At 36.2% G+C, this 16,841-nt stretch overlaps 1 protein-coding gene across 2 annotated transcripts in view; it reads left to right on the top strand.

Annotated features, from left to right (window-relative positions):
• Positions 1–786: 786 nt before the first annotated feature.
• LOC101735568 (hemicentin-1) overlaps positions 787–16,841 on the top strand; it is a 72,738-nt gene continuing 56,683 nt past the window's right edge. The window contains exon 1 of one of the 2 annotated variants that reach the window (XM_062669442.1): positions 787–1,026. The gene's annotated coding sequence lies outside the window, so the exon portion shown is untranslated. Of the gene's footprint in view, positions 1,027–1,063; positions 1,239–16,841 lie in introns of those variants that run through there. The other variant, XM_062669443.1, reaches the window with a different exon arrangement.

Genomic DNA, 16,841 nt, shown 5'->3' with positions numbered 1-16,841 from the left:
TTAATATTTTTATAATAAGGAACTTCGTTACTATCAGGTGTCCCACGACAACACACATCTTTTTTTTACCTATGCTGATAGTCTTGAGAGGCTACTTCAGCTTCTCCTTGACGTGTAAGTGACCTCACGGGGCTCAAACTGGAGTGTTGCTAACACTGGCCTTAACAATAGTAGTGTTTCGCAGTCTACCACCGGATCGGAAACGCAACCGACTGAGAAGACCCGGCGAGAAACTCAGTGGGCTGTGTCTATGGGTTAATTTACTCGTCGAGCTCTTCGTCGTAAGCGACGGGCTTGGCGAGGACGGTGACCAGTGCTTGAGGTACCTAAAAGCACCGTTAAGGAATCGGGTGGATCCGTAATGACGTGATAAATAGATGAACGATATCGAGACAATGCTAGCTTTTACGAGGGGCTATACTCGCCTTAATAATTTTTAAACATATTTTTTTGTCGATGATAATTGCCCTACTTCATTTTCTGTTCTCAGAATATAATCTCTATATCTAGTTCTCAGATAATTTGTATGCAAAAGATCATTAAGTCGTCGTGGCCTATACTATAGTCATCCTCATTACGTTAAACACATCAGTGTTATTATCTCGCACATGCTACGAAATTACGCTCTATAACTGTGGTAATTTATTTCAGGACCATATACATCGATGAGTTTTGTTTGGAAGTTCTTCGAGTCAGTGAAACATGCACATCGATGTATAGCAAGCAAAGCGATAGTCTCTGGTTGACGTGAAAACGGTTTGTTTAGGTGGCGCTTTCAAGATTTTAGTAAGGCTTTAGCTTTTGTGCCGGGCACACGGGCGGTACGTTGAGACTAGCTTTTCGTTCAAACTTTCGATGTACGTGATTTAAAATAGATAATTTGTGAGGAAATTTAATGTTCGGTGTTTTTGTGTGAATGAACCTGTGATTTAGAGTTTGTTTTTGTAAAAAAAAACTACTTTTCCTGTGAAGTAATGGACCTAAGTCAAGTTTTTTATTTGGGGACACCGATAAGAGGTCTCCTAGGTAAATAGTTCGGGAATTGTTTTTTTATTAGTTTCTAAGAGTTAAGTACATACCTAAATATAATTGCAATAATTTACCTTAAATTAATGAATGCATTATCCTGTACAAATTGCTGAGTTATTGTTTTATTGATATGGACCGACGACGGAACTCTAAAGTGAATAGGAACCGGACTTGAAAGGCTAATTAAAGCAAATCCAGTGACTTTTCAGGTATCTTTATTGACAAATTAAAATTTTATATAAAAAAACTTATCAAAACTCACATTAGAGGATTACCTGTAATGTGAGTTTTGATGGTTTTTTTTTCAATTTTTTATCTGTGTGTCGTTATGATTCAAACGTATGGTATGAATATATCACTATCGATAAATTTAGGGCAATCTACAACATAGTACACAGTGCAAAACTTCTTTTTTTGAAAAGCCATAGATACACCACAGTACACAGGGCAAAACTTATTTTATTGAAAAGCCATAGAGTATCTTCTATTACTGTTGAAACTCTTTTTTTAATTATTGCCAAATGTTATTTTATATTAATCAATGACAGATTATTTAGTAGCAATTTTTAATATAATACGGTTATTAAAATTGTACACATATTTGATGAAATTTTATGTTTTCTGCGTACACAGTAATGGAGATTTTAGCTTAATTGCAATTACTTGGGAGTTCAAAAAATTCTTGGAACATCCTTACGATATATATATTTTTTAACTACTAATGCGGATGGAAGAGATCACGGCCCATCGGGTGTTAAGTGGTCACCGTTGCCCATTGACATCGACCACGTCAATCTCGAGATATTTTGGACCCACAAGACGGCCAGTACAAATATGGTGGTTTTTTAATTATTTTAAATTTAAATCACGTGTATTGAGAAAATGAAATCGATACGGTTGACTAAGATCATACGGATTAGCTTATACTATTTACGTCTTGATTGATTGATTGAAAATTCTTTATTGCACAAAAGTATTGTATAAAGGCGAACTTAACGCCATGCAGGCATTGTCTTCCAGTTAACCCTCGTTGATGAAGTGAAAGAGTCAAGAAGTGCGTAGCTGTGATAAAGTTAATACATGGCGACCATTTAAAGAATTATAGTAGACATGAGTGAAAATAAATACTAGGTTATAAACATAATATATTAACACGTTTTCTCATTGGAATCTTGAATTTTCGAATATAGTTTCAGTTTAGCGTGTTCAAAAATCTAATCAATAATAGTAACATACTTAATATCTTTAAAACAGTAAAATTGACTACAAATCAATTGAATTATCAAATATTCATCATGCAGAAACACAATGTAATCCATTTTCAATATCGAGTCGTAGCATGAATGCAAACAAATTCTTCTAATTAAATTTTCACGAACTCATAATTTTTCGTGACATTATGAACAGTGGGAATAGAGTTAATATTTTTTACGAACATACACCGGCGCGTGTATGTATAAAAAAATGGTTGAGAGTTTTTTGTTTTTAACGATATGTCACTTATGTAGATTTGATCGAAAACAACTGAACAATGATATTTTTACCTCGAAAGTACATTAATCAGATCAAGAAGAATCAAGAATCTAGATCAACAAATTCATTTGTATCACAAAGTGTATTAAGTAACACTAGATGATGACCAATTTTCAGCCAAATCAGTTCAGCCGTTCTTGAGTTATAAATAGTCTAACTAACACGACTTTCTTTTATATATTATATACTAGATGATGACCAGCTTGTTGTGTCTTTAAAGCGGTTAGTTGCCCTCAATTAAGAAAAATAGTATTATTATTCGCCAATAGATGTCGGGAAGAGTTGATTATTGAAAACACGAAACGATTTATCGCCCCCGAAATCCCTTGTATACTAAATTTTATGAAAATCGTTGAAGCCGTTTCTGAGATTCATATTATATATATACAAGAATTGCTCGTTTAAAGATATAAGATTTAAACAAACAGATGATTCTTTAGTTTAAAATAAACATTATTTTCCAACATCCCTCAAAAATGTTTCTACTTGTTTTTATCTAAGGAAAGGTCGCATAAGAAAATTACCTAAACCAATTTATTTGCGATGACGAATGGACATCGTCTCAGACCTTAAACAACACCTCTTAACAAGGGAAAGGTGATGGATAGGCCTTTGATGCAATTTGACTTTCTGAATGACACGTTTCCCTCAAGGAAATTCGAGGAAATTTTTCCTGTTCTTATTTCGTATATATTTTTGAAGAAACACTTCCTTTTGCTATCAAGGACGACTCCTTTGTTAGGATTTTGTTCGCACGAATACTTTCAAGCTTTAAAGTTCACGAGTGGAAATTATGAATAAACTAGAGGTCCCGCAGTAGTCGAAATTCGACTATAATTAATTGGAATTGTAAGTTTGTGCACTATATTATATTATGATTGTATTTTATACTTCTATAATCACAAATTTCGCCAAGACTACATTATAAAAAAATATTAATAAACAATTTTTAATCTATTCTCAATTTGACCATAGACGTCAAGAACAAAAGTTTGACAATAAATAGTATGCATGCGTGTGTGCGTCAAATACATGGTATGTAGTGTGTGTATTTTTTTCTTTATTGATTTAATATATCTTTTATGCATTATTTTAAAAAAATATTAGCATTGTGCACTTCTTCTCTATATTCTCTATAAGTGTGGAAAATTTCATACTCTTCCGTACGCGCAATTTTCGTAAAAAGGGATACAACGTTTTTGCTCCACGTATTAATATATAGATTGTTAATTAGTTAAGTGTACAGTCATTTTGACATGTCTTGTGACCGTGGACATCAAAACGCTCGAGATAACACGAAACATGAGTAACCCACCTTTTAGACTACGATTGGTTGTTTAGTTGTAAAAAAGTATTAAATTATTATTTTATATGACATTAAAAATACCACTAGCACCACTCTACTATTGGCTATGATTTTACTGAGTCTATGTTACGTCTAATAAATGTCAGTCTAAAGTCAATCTTTACCGCGTTTTATTAGGTTAAAGTGCCCCAGTGCAAAAGTTTTTGAAATAATTTTTATATTAAATTGATATCGTGTATCAGAAAGTAAGTTATAATGTCGTCAGGTAGCTATTTAATAAATGTACCGAAGTTAAAGGGACGCGAAAACTATGACGACTGAGCGTTTGCGGCAAGAAAATTTCTCATTCGTTTTATTACAAAGACTGATCAGGTGGGCTGATTTCGGAGAGGTTATATAGTAAAGTATGTCTTTGAAAACGACAGGAGGCAGTAGGCAGCGGCTTGGCTCTGCTCCTGGCATTGCTGAAGTCCATGCGCGACGGTAACCACTTACCATCAGGTGGGCCGTACGCTCGTCTGCCTACAAAGGCAATAAAAAAAGGCGCGAACTGGACTACAGACGAAATAAATTGAAAAATAGACCGCCTTCCAGCATTTTTTACAACTACGTGGGTGGTGTTCTTACGTGTAGCTTCTGTTTGCGCACGTTTAAGAACAAGATAAGCTACCATAGCCATATTAGAGCGCATTTTAAAGTCGTCATGGCCTAAAGGATAAGACGTCCGGTGCATTCGCATATAGCGATGCAACGGTGTTCGAATCCCGAAGACAGGTACCAATTTTTCTAACGAAATACGTACTTAACAATTGTTCACGATTGACTTCCAGGGTGAAGGAATAACATCGTGTAATAAAAATCAAACCCGCAAAATTATAATTTGCGTAATTACTAGTCGTAGGACCTCTTGTGAGTCCGCAAGAATAGGTACCACCGCCTCGCCTATTTCTGCCGTGAAGCAGGAATGCGTTTCGGTTTGTAGGGTGGGGCAGCCGTTGTAACTATACTGAGACCTTAGAACTTATATCTGAAGGTGTGTGGCGCATTTACGTTGTAGATGTCTATGGGTTCCAGTAACCACTTAACACCAGGTGGGCTGTGAGCTCGTCCACACATCTAGGCAATAAAAATTTAAAAAAAACATGAGAGGCGCCGACATTAGCTTTAAGTTATTGATCTGAAAATGTTGGTCAGAACCATGATGATAGTAAAGTATACTTTATTTGGCAAATAGTAAGGGATACGTTAGATGAGTGGGAAGGTGAGGTCGGCAGAAGCAGTTTCAGAAAGCCGAGGTCGTTAGAACTTTTGTTCTAATTAAAACTCTGTGGCGCAGTAGTTAGTGTTCCTATGAATTTTGTAATAAAAATACTAAGTTATAAAATGCAGCGGCTTGGCTCTGCCCCTGGCATTACTGAAGTCAATGGGCGACGGTAACCACTCACCATAAAGTGGGCCGTATGTTCGTCTGTCTACAATGGCAATAAAAAAAAAAAACCTGGTACATTTACCAACCTTGACTAATATTGATTAAACTCAAGATAGGGGAATAGCCGGAAATTTCGTGGTAAGCGTAATCTTTTGGATTTTCGGCGGATAGATGGATAGTCTGTATTTAATAGACCGGAAATTCATACCCTCATAAACCCTAAATCACTGAGCTTAGTTCGGTATAATAATGTGGGGCCAAATATCAGAAATCAGGTAATGCGCCAACTCTGGGCTTAACATACTTATATCCATAATGATAATCAGTAAAGCAGATTTTTCCATTATAACTCAATTACCAAAACAATCTTAGACGCTAATATGTATATTGAGGATTGTTTTATTTTGCTTGAGCTCCTAAAAGCGTTCGAAACGATCTCCAAATTGAAAGCCGTATTTACCTAATTTAAATTTTATTTCAGTCCCCAGAATTTGTTACATAATAACTGTTCTTTTATTCGTATTGCTGTAAACGTCAGATGTAAGATGAACATTTACAACAGCTAAACCTTTAGCCTAAATCCACTCCACTATTGGGAATTTGGATGAAAGCGCTATGACATATCCTTCTTCAAACGAGGCTCGTGCAGAGTACTTAACGGTAGGCACTGGCTTGGCTCTGCCCCCGGCATTGCTGAAGTCCATGGGCGACGGTAACCACTAACCATATGGGCCGTATGCTCGTCTGCTTACAAGGGCAGTAAAAATATGCCATTTTGGGGCAGCGGAGTCTAGTCTTCATTTCTGCATATTTGGTTATTACCGCCCTTTCGATCTTCGCAACGTTAGGTACAGCTTCATTTATGTCGCTCACGTATTCCACAGATATAGTGCAGCTAATGGGTCGTGAGATTGCCTCTTTACCTCCGTATTGAAGCGATTTTAGTATTGTGTTACAATGTATAAGGTGTGCTGCCGAACATTATAGCAAATCATAAAAATAGAAACAAAACAATTAACGAAGAATAAGTATGATGAAATAATGGTAGCAGTATTCGTGTACGTTGATAATTTATAATTAATAAATAGCTACCTTAGAGAGAGAGAAAGAGAGAGAGAGAGAGACTGGTGGTAGGACCCTTTCACTGGTGGTAGGACCTCTTGGGAGTCCGCACGGGTAGGTACCACCACCCCGCCTATTTCCGCCGTGAAGCAGTAATGCGTTTCGGTTCGAAGGGTGGGGTAGCCGTTGTAACTATACTGAGACCTTAGAACTTATATCTCAAGGTGGGTGGCGCATTTACGTTGTAGATATCTATGGGCTCCAGTAACCACTTAACACCAGGAGGGCTGTGAGCTCGTCCACCTATCTAAGCAATAAAAAATGAAAAAAAGAGAGAGAGAGAGAGAGAGTATTCTTTATTGTACCCAAAAAACAAATAAACAGTGCTATACATTAAACACAAAAAAGTACAATTGGCGGTCTTATCGCTAAGAGCGATCTCTTCCAGACAACCATCAGGTGGACAAGAATCATTTGGAAACGAACTACGCCCGATATACTATTCCAGTTAAATCTACCTTAGTAAACTGTTAAAGTGAAAAACTTTAATTATTCTATTGTTATTGTTTTTCCAGCTGTGATGTGGCTTACTGATAACGAAACAGTATGAATGTTATGGCTTTAGTCCGTGTAAGGACTTATTTATTTAAAAAGAATTTGTAATGTTGATAATTTTTCAAAGCATTCAAAGCACTCCGATATACTAAATATGATAAGATATTAAATCAAACCCGTTAAATTATAATTTGCGTAATTACTGGTGGTAGGACGTCTTTAGTGCGCACGGTTAGGTACCACCACCCGTTTTTTTTTAACGCTGGGGAATCCAGGGCTCCTCCTCTTCTTCCAATTCTACCGACTAAACCCCATCGAGCCCCACCACTCCGACTCCACGAAACCCACGGCACCGCACAGTGCGCGCCGTAGGGTAGGGCAATCGTTGCACTGTTAAAACTGACACTTAGAACTTATGTCCCGATGTAGGTGGCGGCATTTACGTCGTCTATAAGCTCCGGTAACCACTTAACACCAGGTGGGCCGTGAGCTCTTCCAACCAACCTAGCAATAAAATAAAAAAAATCTCGCCTGTCTTTAACAAAGAGATTTTCATTCAAAAACAAAAATCCGTTTGTATCGAAATCCAAATAAACTGTTCCTATAATTGGCAATGCCTCAAAATATTTATGCTTGAGCTAAAATGGACCTTGGCTTCCGAGACTTTTTTTTGCCCATGTAGGCAGACGAGCATACAGCCCACCTGATGGTGAGTGGTTACCGTCGCCCATGGACTTCAGCAATGCCAGGGGCAGAGCCAAGCCGCTGCCTACCGAGACTAATCTCGTCTCATGTCATGGGTCTTTGTCTGCCAGCTGTTGGCTTGGAGCTCACACGTAGGATTGCAACTTTAGTAATTGAATTTCTTGTGCGATAAAAAGTGGATAACATACTGTGGCATGAAGAACAACTCCAATTAAAATTGCGGTTTCAGACTGACTTCGCCCTCGGCAACTGTATCGTGGAGATAATAAGAAAGTTTGTTTAGCTTGTTTATGAACTTCTTTATTGGGAGGCTTTTAAAAAGCTTCATGATACATTTGGGGTGTGAATACGATTGATAGGGATTTATTTGTTGCTAAGAAATTCTTTTTTACGACTAGTTGAGATAATTGATAATTACCAGAGTTTTCATTCATTAGTTCAAAGGTGAAACGTAATATCCTAACACACAACATCTTTGTGTTCATTTGTAAATTATTTCAATATACAGACAAACTTTGTTACAGTTTTACAAAATTGCAATATATTAATAATTATATCTGAATTTTTGTCCATTGAATCAATATCCGTATTGCCCTAGTATGATTGTGTGTTTCTTGACCAATATTAATTATTAATATTATTTATATAAAATTATTTAAGACGGATGACAATAATTTTTGGAGGAAACTACAAAGGGCTTAATGTTGTAATGCTAATTCTAAATTCTAAAAACCATTCTAGTCAGATAACCAACCCGTTCTATATCTAATCTTACGTTTCCTTCTGACGGACACTAGCTGTCATTACAACATGCTCGTAATTGAGTTTTGCACTTGCATTCTATTGAAAATTAGATTCTTTATCTCAATTGTGGAGTTTCGAAATTCACTTTGAGATTTCTACTTGCTCAAATAAACCCGTAAACGCTTATCATTCGTCACTCGATTGACCTTTTGCCAAAAAAAAAATAAGTCAATATTATCAAGAATCACATGTTCTCATTGTGGAACATCCAGAATACGAACCATCATAATGTCATTTAAAACACATGTACCAAAAGTAATAACTTTATGAAACAATTTAGAAACTATCTGAACTTTGTTATTATTAAAATATAGTGTGCTCCGTTTATAGCTACGGAGAGTCAGTGACTTTTGGGCAGCATTCTGTGCTGATGGCGCCGCTCTTGAATTATGAGAGTTCGTTAGTAAAGTCGGACTGGAAGCTACGAAGAATAGCGCTACATTTTCTACTCTTTTGTTGTTAGGAGATCGTAGAGATCCATGTCCAAAATTGTCGTAGACCAATTAAAAAAAGGACTTCACTCATCCACGAAGGAGAAAATATGTTGCGCCGATCCCAGGTGACTAGGAGAAGGGCAGGAGAGTGATGATGACGACACATGATATTTTTCTCAAATGGTTAAAGTCATCAAGCAAATTAACATTGCAAATCAAAATAATGCGTGATAGTCCACAGTCGCATACGGACTGTGATAATAATATATTTTCAACTAAATGTCAAAATCTATATATTAATACGTGAAGCAAAAACTTTGTATCCCTTTTTACGAAAATTGCGCGGACGGAGGAATATGAAATTTTCCACACTTATAGAGAATATAGAGAAGAAGTGCACAATGCTAATATTTTTTTTAAATAATGCATAAAAGATACATTAAATCAATAAAGAAAACATTACACACACTATATACCATGTATTTGACGCACACACGCATGCATACTATTTATTGTCAAACTTTTGTTCTTGACGTCTGTGGTCAAATTGAGAATAGATTAAATATTGTTTGCCTTTGTTAATATTTTTTATAGTGTAGCTTTGGCGAAATTTGTGATTTTGGAAGTATAAAATACAATCATAATAGTGTACAAACTTACAGTTCCAATTAATTATAGTCGAATTTCGACTACTGCGGGACCTCTAGTTAAAATAAAAAGATGAAAACGTAAAATAAAACTGAAATGATATATAATAGAAAAGAGTTCACCTCTAATAACACAAGACAGTTCATTATCACGATACTAAGATATTTATAACCAAACGTCAAAATAATATTTTCCCTTCTCAGACGTACTCCTGTTAGGTATACGACGCGACGGCTACAAATTCTAGAAATGAAGTCTCAATTTTTCCGTTTCAAATGGATTTCCCAGACATTTTATTATACAGAACTGATGTTGATGTTTTCTCAAAATTTTCTTTACGTGTTTTCCGAGTGCTTTTTGTTAATGATTTGTAAACATATAAATAGTGTAGATAAACGTGAGCTCCAAGATATTTAATGAGCCTACATCAAACGTAAAAGCCGTCACGTGGCTTAAGAAATAAAGTTTTTATAATTTTAATTATGACATAAGGTAATAATTCTCAATTTCATTAAAATAATGGTTGTCGTTTAAAAGTCTAAAACCAAACCGAATGGTATGTAAAAAAACGACATTACTATTGATTCTAATATTCACTAAACGATAATGCACATAATAGAATCATCATCGTGTAATAAAAATGAAACCCGCAAAATTATAATTTGCGTAATTACTGGTGGTAGGACCTCTTGTGAGTCAGCGCGGGTAGGTACCACCGCCCTGCCTTTTTCTGTTGTGAAGCGGCAATGCATTTCGGTTTGATGGGTGGGGCAGCCGTTATAACTATACTTGAGAGCTTAGAACTTATATCTCAAGGTGGGTGGCGCATTTACGTTGTAGATGTTTATGGCTCCAGTAGCCACTTAACACCAGGTGGGCTGTGAGCTCGTCCATCCATCAAAGCAACAAAAAAAAAACTGGGATTTTTCACAGCACGAAATACACTACGGCTTGACCTAGAGCGTTCCATTAAATTTGGTTAAATGGATGCCTACATTAAAATATGTTGGGCTAGAAAAAAAAACATGAAAGAAAATCTAATTTCCCAATCCAAAACACAAGATAAAAAATTGTAGTCACAACTTTGCTAACATGGATGGACGTGTCGAACTCGGCTGAGAGTTCTGCGCGAGAAGATTGGGTATTCTTTTTTTTTTGTATTTGTTTGTACAAACAGTTTATGGAACAAATTGACTTTACGACTTTTAGCTTGGGTGTAAAAGTAGAAAGCTATCGTGTTCGCTCCAAAGTTTTTGGATTCCAATTTCTCATGGAAGAATGTGTCTTGCAACAAACTACTATGTTGGCTCGTGAACTGTGTGGAGTTTTTAGTTAATAAATTTTTTAAACACATTTTGCAAGTAATACCGACCGACCTAATTATAATACAAAAATTGTTTTAATAATACTAATAAAGCTGAATAAAAGCGCGATAGACGCGAGCAGCATAGGATCGAACATTGTTGATACAATGGCCTTCCAATGGCCAATGTTCGATCGAACATTGGCCATGAGGGAGGCCAGTCTGTGGACAGTAAAAATAAAAATGTGTGATAATACTCTGCAGCTATCGTTACCTAAAGTTAAGAGTAGATGCCAGCCAATACAAACTACAGTATTTTTTAGTATTCAATCGGTACTTATATTCATTAGACAAGATGATGACATTAAAATTAAGATCAAAAGATGAAGAAGTGAAAATTTTAACGCGAAAATATTTGGTGACGTTGATAAGCACAATAAATATCTTTTTGATGGTCGAGATGAAGATTTACAAGCATTTTCTCATTGCAACGTAAGTCGTGCTCTAGTTTGAAACTTAACATAAATATTTCAATTAAACCTGACACCAGGTCTGAAGTTGTTGTTGGGTCTCCTCACTCTACGGCGCCAGGCTGATCTGTCCTGGGTTGTCGGTTTTGGCAATTGGGCTTTCTTAAGGTCTCTTTCGATGTTTGACCACCAGGTCGATGGCGGGCGGCCTCTACCTTTATTTTGTTCTGGCAAGCCCAATGCGACCTTCACCACATGATCTTCGTCCCGTCTCATGATATGGCCATACCATCTAAGGCAATTTTTGTGTTTCAATTTTTTGGTGTGACTTTTGTTGTTCAGCTATCTATGCGGTGAAAAAATTGCAGAGATGGTCATAAATGATAATATTAAAACCAATAGCAAATCTCAGATGAGAATATCCTCCTAGAACACACTCCTTACCTTACTAATATAACTACTCGTAATACCCAACGAAAGTAGATTCAACAAAATATAAGTTTTATCAAAAACACTCTTGGTAAAAGAACTCGATCAAGGGTCCAAAGTCTACTTTAGTTGATTTTCAGACTAGCTCGATGAAGCCCTAATTACCACTATTACAGCTTAATAAGGCGGGATTAAAGCCTACAATTAGACGCCTACGACTTGCGAAACCGCAAATAATACTTTGTGTAATTTTTTTTCTATATTTCATACTTTTTTACTCTTGAAAAAAAAAACTATTGATATACTGAAACAATGATTGATCGATCTGATGCTGGTGTGCACGTTGCTACATAGGTGTTGGTAGAAAATCAGCGCCACAGCGCCGAACCTCGATATTTTTCTTTGAATTTTTGTAATTTATGCTTGGAATATTTTTTATTATTATTATTATTATGTTTTTTTTTGCCATAGCATGAAATTAATTATCACCGTAACCTATTAACGTCAAAATGATACAGCCTGCCACAGCTTAGAAGTCGATGAATTTTTTATCGAAACAACGGTAGGCAGCGGCTTGGCTCTGCTCCTGGCATTGCTGACGTCCATGAGCGACGGTAACCACTTACCATCAGGCGGGCCGTATGGTCGTCTGCCTATACGGCCTAAAAAAAATTTAAAGATTCGATAATTGTCTCATCAATATTTGAAACTCTGAGAGCATTAAGTTCCTTGTGATCGCTACGAAAAGCTATCAATGTATCAATATAATTTTAATATTATGATGAATTTAAATCAACGTACATGTGACGTGAGCAATCATTCAGAGATGAAGTTGTTATTGGTTTTTTTTTTGTTACCATTTTTTTGCCAACTAATCAACAAAATGTAAATGTAAAAAAGGTAAAAAAAATATGAAAAAACAGTAAATGTATCAACACTATCCCCAACATTTTCTATGCACCGGTATATTGAGTTGGCATGTGATAAATATCTTCGTGCGAGATTGGATTTCCGCAAAGTGTCGCAATAGATTAGATTGTCTTCCGGCATAGCGTCGATGCGACTCTATCATGCGATTGTATCGAGAGGGAAGTTTAATTGTTTATAATATGGTATTCTTCAAAAAACCACGTCTTATATAACTACGAATGTTGTTCTAATATTTGGTCGAATTGCTAAATTATAGTCATTGCGATTGCTATTTAGTTAATTTCAAATTAATACGATAACAGAATTTCAATCAGAAAATTTAAAGCCCTGACGTCAGTTAGCATTCCACAATTACTGTCGATAGAAACAATTAAAAAAACAAGATTTTCTTATTGAGGCACTACTATAGAATTTTCCTTGTTCACAACATATGCCGGAAATGTATTTAGGAAGCAAAAACAACTACACCTGTTTATTCCTGCCGTGAAGCAGTAATGCGTTTCGGTTTGAAGGGTGGAGCAGCTGCTGTAGCTCTACTGATACTTATATCTCAAGGTGGGTGGCACATTTACGTTGTAGATGTCTGTGGGCTCCAGTAACAACTTAAACCAGGTGGGCTGTGAGCTCGCCCACCCATCTAAGCAATAAAAAAACACCAATAATATACGGATTATCTTTAAAATGCACAGAATCTGATCGAGAATTATACTCTGATCCCGTGATGTAGTCTCAGATTACTAACCAGCGGACTAAATTAATATTAATATTCGATTTTAGTATTGAATTAATCCCAAACAAAAGGTTTCTTGGATTAGAGAGAAAAAATAGTCAGCAAAAAGTTCAGCAAGTCGACAAGTTTTTAAGTTCCCAAATTTATTCCGAAATTCACAATCAGCCCCTACTCGGGACAGAATCTTTACGATGGTGTCAAATCCTTTGATAAAAACCTCACGATAAACTTAGTTTCTTGAAGAAATTCGAACAGAAATATTTTCTAACAATCTTCCCGTGATTTTTCGTAGAAATGGAACGCGAAAGTTATTCTTTGTCACTTGATTGATACATTATTGTCCAGCGGGTTTAGCTCGAAAGTTTCTGGCTTCAAGAAAAACATTTTGATGTTAAGATAGATTAATCACTCTTATGGTTTTTTGATCTTATAAGACGGCCACATTTTTCGTTGTCTTCAAGGTAGACTAATGTGTAGCCTGAAGGAGTACTTAGTACTTAATCAAGGTTCAATTGCCTTAAAACCATTCTCTTCCTGATCATCGTAAATCCGTCCATTGCAATGAAAATTTAATATAGATATTAATTTTAATGTGAAGCAGTTCTAAGAGTGTGACTGCGCTTATGAGACTGAGTTTCTCCTACAAAGTATGGTTAACAGCTGTATATAAACATTTTGATAAAATTTTCAGTTCCTTTTAACCTAAAAAACTGATTGAGCCTTGTAATAAATTTTAAAGTTTACAGTTTTTTTTTTTTTTTTTTTTCGGCCCTCCACCGTATATGCTGTGATAAGGTTATTATAGTACTAGCGGCCCGCTCCGGCTTTTTGTAAATAATAATGTGTTTCTACAAAGCCATAGTACATTATTTTATTCTATCATCAATATTTTTCGCAGCGCACGTGATGTAAATCATATTTTAGGTAAAAAAAAATTACCTTTGGTTACATTATTGGAGTTTTAGTAAGGATCCCTAACTAAAAAAAAAAGAATATAGCCTATGTCACTCGGAGATAGTGTAGCTTCCAAACAGTCAAAGAACTTTTCAAATCGGTTCAGTAGTTTCGGAGCCTATTCAATACAAACAAACAAACAAACAAACAAATATTTCCTCTTTATAATATTATTAGTATAGACAAAAAATAAATAAAGCGCATCCTGCTGAATTAAAATCTATCCGTACTAAACTTTACTATATCCTTTGTTTTCTGAAACAGTATTCTACAGGACTAATGATCCGTTCAACCGAAGAGAATTTAAAAAGAAATAACATAAAAACTTTCAGACGGCGTCAAAATCACTCGCAATCTCAAAATGTGTAGAAAGAAATTGTATCTGAAATATTATCTCGATTCTCGGCGATTTTTCTGTTGTTAACGTTTCCTTTTAATGCAGACTTTAGGAGGCTCTAATATATTATTCTTTATTCTTTATTTGTACACACAGTTAATATAATACAGTAATTGCGATAAGATATAAAAAAATGGCGAGCTTAACTTAACAATTGAGTTATCTACGAGCTAGCCGTTCTTAAAGATGGAAAGCTTTACATGAGTGGGTAGATGAGTACAATCTAATCAATTTACAATATTAGCAAACATATTTATAAAGTTTTGAAAAAGTTCAATCAGAAAAGCGATATTTTAATTTTGTGAGCCGCTGTCTGGTCTTTGAATCTTTTTTATCGTACTTTTGAAGTAATGATAATGAATATAATTCTCAAGCGAACAATAAAATTTTAACTAAATGCGGTTAAGTTACAAAAAAAATTCTGTGGATTTTGAATATTCTTTTTTAAGCAGTTAATGTATTAGCGTCTAAGATCTCTGCTCACCGAATCTTAAACAGTTACTAGAGTTCGGAGATACCACATCGTCACTAGTCCTCTTAAAACATTTGATTGATGTCTTCATTCTTTAAACTTTTTTTAATTTTTTTATTGCTTGATGATTGGATGAGCTCACAGCCCACCTGGTGTTAAGTGGTTACTGAAGCCCATAGACATCTATAACGTAAATGCCCCACCCATCTTGAGATATAAGCTCTAAGGTCTCATGTATAGTTACAACGGCTGCCCTACCTTTCAAACCGAAACGCATTAATGCTTCACGGCAGAAATAGGCATGGTGGTGGTACCTACCCGCACGGACTCACATGAGGTCCTACCACCAGTAAAAACATTTTTTTATTTTTTTTTATTTATTACTTAGATCGGTGAACGAACTCACAGCCCACCTGGTGTTAGTGGTTACGGGAGGCTATAGACATTTACAACGTAAATGCCGCCACCCGTGTATGAGTTCTAAGGTCTCGGTATAGTTACAAAGGCTGCCCCACCCTTCAAATCGAAACGCATTATTGCTTCACGGCAGAAATAGGCAAGGTGATGGTACTTACCCGCGCGGACTCACAAAAGGTCCTACCACCAGTAATTACGCAAATTATAATTTTTGCGGGTTTAATTTTTATTACACTATGTTATTCCTTCACCGTGGCAGTCAATCGTGAAAATTTGTTGAGTACGTATTTCATTAGAAAAATTGGTACCCGCCTGCGGGATTCGAACACCGTCGCATCGCTGAATACGAATGCAACGGACGTGTTGTCGCCACGACGACTTTTGTCGGCAAAATTATAATTTGCGTTATTACTGGTGGTAGGACCTCTTGTGAGTCCGCACGGGTAGGTACCACCGCCCCGCCTATTTCTGCCGTGAAGCAGTGATGCGTTTCGGTTTGAAGGGTGGGGCAGCCGTTGTAACTATACTGAGACCTTAGAACTTCTATATCAAGGTGTGTGGCGTATTTACGTTGTAGATGTCTATGGGTTCTAGTAACCACTTAACACCAGGTGGGCTGTGAGCTCGTCCACACATCTAGGAAATAAAAAAAATAAAAAAAGTCTTATCCTTTAGGCCACGACGACTTCATACATACAGACTAAATACTCAAGGATACTCCTTTTGATTGCAAAAACAACCAGATTTTATTGCTTTATCAGCAATAAGTTTACGTAGCTTTATGTGTTTCGTTATTAACCCCGCGATTACAATCTTACGATGTCTCATTTCACACTTTATTCCCCTATACAGTTGAGAAATTCTATATAAAACATAACGAGATACTATAAAAATGTTATCGTCTTCTCAAAACTGTATCTTTGTTTCGAAGCATACGAAGCGATAAAGCGAAGCAGAGTACTCGTAAGTAGTAAATTTTGTCCATTTACGCAAATGGTCTTGTTAGGGCGCAGGAAGCGTTGTGTTTGTTGATTGTGATTTATTAGGATTATTAATATGAGAAAGAATGTGTGTGAGCGGTCGAAGGACCAATTGAACGGTTGGTTAGTACTTTTGTCGTCTATTTTATTTACATAGGTAGGCAGCGGCTTGGCTCTGCCCCTGGCATTGCTGAAGTCCATGGGCAGCGGTAACCACTCACCATCAGGTGGGCCGTATGCTCGTCTGCCTACAA

This window comes from Bombyx mori, chromosome 7 (genome assembly GCF_030269925.1).
Source record: "Bombyx mori chromosome 7, ASM3026992v2".
NCBI classification, from domain to species: domain Eukaryota; kingdom Metazoa; phylum Arthropoda; class Insecta; order Lepidoptera; family Bombycidae; genus Bombyx; species Bombyx mori.
The sequence above is the reverse complement of the archived record's forward strand: the minus strand, read 5'-3'. Positions and strand labels throughout refer to the sequence as shown.